This window comes from Macaca mulatta, chromosome 3, assembly GCF_049350105.2.
Source record: "Macaca mulatta isolate MMU2019108-1 chromosome 3, T2T-MMU8v2.0, whole genome shotgun sequence".
Lineage (NCBI taxonomy): Eukaryota > Metazoa > Chordata > Mammalia > Primates > Cercopithecidae > Macaca > Macaca mulatta.
The window spans coordinates 106,926,829-106,930,263 of record NC_133408.1 but is presented as its reverse complement, the minus strand read 5'-3'; the positions used below and the strand labels follow the sequence as shown (position 1 = coordinate 106,930,263).

Below are 3,435 nucleotides of genomic sequence, written 5' to 3'. Positions count from 1 at the left end.
GAAGGATCACTTGAACCCAGGAGGTCAAGGCTGCAGTGAGCCATGACCTTGTCACTGTACTCCAGCCTGGACAGCAGAGCAAAACCTTTTCCTAAAAAAAAATTTAAAAACTTTACATTATAGGACATAAAATTCTTATAAATATTTTAACAAAGGCCCCGGTGTGAGAGTCTTAGGTTTAGGGAAAAACATTACAAGTTTATTTAGTTCTCTTATTTCATTACTTTAAAAAAAAAAGATTACGTGCTAAAATATGTTAGTGAAAAATATAAATATAAACCAATTGATTTATCTTTCCATGATCTTAAAACATAACTAGAGTAACAAAATCAAGAAGTGCAAAAAGATAAGATTGAGAAATGTTTAGATACTAAAACAACCACTTCAAGTGTTATAAAAGAGTTATGAAGAGAATTATTGAGTGTAGAGGAGAGCATTTACTTCAAAAATGTTGGAGCATACTTGTCCAGCAAGGAAGATAACGTGATCATGAAGGTAGCTTTCCCAGGGTGAGGTTTATTTATTGCCCTCTGGGTGTGCAGATCCCTGCAATTTCCCCAAAAGTGGGAAACTTGGCTACATAATTTGTGACTACATTGTATTTGTGTTCTTCCCTGGTTAAAAAGAAAAACAGTAAGCTCATAAGGGAAGGCTATTCAGATGTTGTATTAGTTTTGAACTATATCTTGTAGAATGTGATTAACCAAGGCAAAGCTGGCTTGGGAGGAACACAGGAAGGTGCTGTCAGGAATACTATGTGCAAAACACAGCAATGAATACCAAGATAAATTTACATAAATGTAAAAAGTTATGTATGGTACTATTGAGGAAGTGACAGATAAGTGAGCCAAGATCAGATTATGAAGAAACTTACTTGTGATACTAAAGGTTTCCATTTTTATCCTGAAAAAAGTATGGATAACTTTTGGGCTAATACTTAAAATTTGTATTTTTTTTTAAGGATCACCTTGGAATCATGGAATATAAATTAGAGAAGAACAGGAGAGCTTGACCAATATGGAAGAAATGGCTGCAAAACAGGAAGGAAATTACACAATTCTGAAGAAAAGCAGTATTAGCAGAATTGAAATAAAAGGTAAGGTTCAATACATTTAGAAGATACAATTGAATAGGTTTGGTGGCTCATTGTAAGTGAGGCATGAAGTAAATGGAATAATTTCTAATTATTCAAAATTTTCTAAATAGTTGCCAAAAATAAACTGGGTGAGCATCTTTAGGACATATTCAGATCTTTGACATATTGAGATTAATGGACATATCAATGTTCAAAAGGAGACATACAAAAAGATACATTGTCTGTCATCAAAGGCAAGATTGAGATAGATATTTGGGAATTGTGGCTCACGGGTAGAATTGAAAATTATGGATGAGATTTTCTCTAGAAGAATGAGTTTTTATTTTTTATTTATTTTTTATTTTTTTGAGACAGTCTCACTCTGTTGCCCAGGCTGGAGTGCAGTGATGGGATCTCGGCTCACTGCAACCTCTGTCTCCTGGGTTCAAGCGATTTTCATGCCTCAGTCTCCCGAGTAGCTGGGAGTAGCGCGTGCCACCATGCCCAGAAAATTTTGTTGTTGTTGTTTTGTATTTTTAGTAGAGACAGGGTTTCACTGTGTTAGCCAGGCTAGTCTTCTGGACTCAAGTGATCCACCCACCTCAGCCTCCCAAACTGCTGGGATTGCAGACATGAGCCACTGCGCCCCACCAAACAGTGCATCTTTAAACGTGATCCTGAGATCTCCAGTTGACCCACAATGGTTTGCAGAGAGTGTCTGTATGAAAGGAAAAAAATAGAAGAAAACTCTATTCACACACATCTCACAAAAGTGAAGTATAAGATTACTCATTAAAAACTTTTTTAAAAAGCTCATCATTATTCTCACAGAAATCCAATTACGTGTTTAAAGAGTGTTGGTTTGTATGCTCTGTAAAAACTGCATTGGTAAGTTTATCTTGGAAAATATTTTTATGTTATTTTTTACTTCTATGATTTTGCATTTTAATTAATACTATTGTACTTTATCCCCAAGTCACAAAAATGGACCAACAGTGACCCACTGAAGCATAAAAGATGGCAACAAACACTACAATACCAAATAATTTTTAAAAGATAAATAGTATAGCCCTCCAGCGAATGTAGAGTGGGGTGGTTTTACACAAGGACCTGAGAAAGAAAAATGCAAATGGGAACTGCCATTATGAATATCTGAATATTGCATTATATGGTGGGGTCCATTTACACCCTCCTTGTAAAATAGTGAAGTTTTGTCAAATGATAGTATGAAGTATATATGCCTTTGTTCCATTTTCAAAGAAAGCCCAGTTTCAGTCAAGTAAACCAATTTAATTTTTCTAGAACAAGCAAATATACTATTTTCTAGTATGAAGCTGATTAATTGCATCACTTAAATCAAAACTATAGAGGCATCCTTCAACATTGTACATTTCACAGCCAAAACAGGCAAAAGTCACACTGTTGCTAACAAGCCAATAAAACCGGCCACAAAAGTGAATACTATGAATTTTGCTCAGCTGATAAAACCAGCCACAAAAGTGAATACTATTTATTTTGCTCAGCAACAAAACAGATTAAGTTTTGGCAAAAATCTTTTAGCAAATGACTCTAGTGAATGTTGCCCAATATAAATAGCCTACGATGTTAAAGAGGAATCACTGTCTTTGGGGAAATGACCAGGTGGGATATTCAAAATATTTAACAACTGATAAGGCATAGAGAGCAACCAGTCATAACAGATGCCAACTGCAAGCAAATGGTATAGGACTACTGATATGTGTTAGCTTGCGTATCAGCAGATATTTTGCTTCACAACTGTGTAGAGTATGAATAATTTCTTGGCAATTGTCTAATACATATATGAAGGGCTTGACAATGTTTTTTGTTTATCATTAAAAGTCTTAGTGTTCGATTTAGGGGAATTTTTGACCGAAAGTTAGTCCAGATGCTCTTCTCCTTGACAGCTCTAATTAATCAATAGCTAAGTGAAAGGTTCAGAACTTTAAGAGACAGACATTGGCCAAAGGGTTTTTCAAAGTACTCTTTAGTTTCTATTTCAATAATTTTAAGGTTTCTTTATTTTTGCTTTTGCTTGTTTTTGTTTTGTTTTGGAGACAGGATCTCACTCTCGCCCAGACTGGGGTGCAATGGCATCATCACAGCTTACTGCAGCCTTAAACTCCTGTACTTAGGCTGTCCTTCCACCTCAGCCTCTCAAGTACTGTAACTCCAAGTGCGCACCACCAGGACTGGCTAATTTTTTTTCAGTACAGAGAGGGTCTCACTAGTCTCACTATGTTGCCTCAGGCTGTTCTCAAACTCTTGAGCTCAAGTGATCCTCCTGCCCTCCTGCCTCGGCCTCCCAAAGTGCTGGGATTACAGATGCGAGCCACCATGCT

The 3,435-nt window shown here is 36.3% G+C and overlaps 1 pseudogene; it reads left to right on the top strand.

Moving 5' to 3' along the window:
• Positions 1-458: 458 nt before the first annotated feature.
• LOC114677301 (U1 spliceosomal RNA) lies at positions 459-612 on the top strand (annotated as a pseudogene).
• Positions 613-3,435: the final 2,823 nt, after the last annotated feature.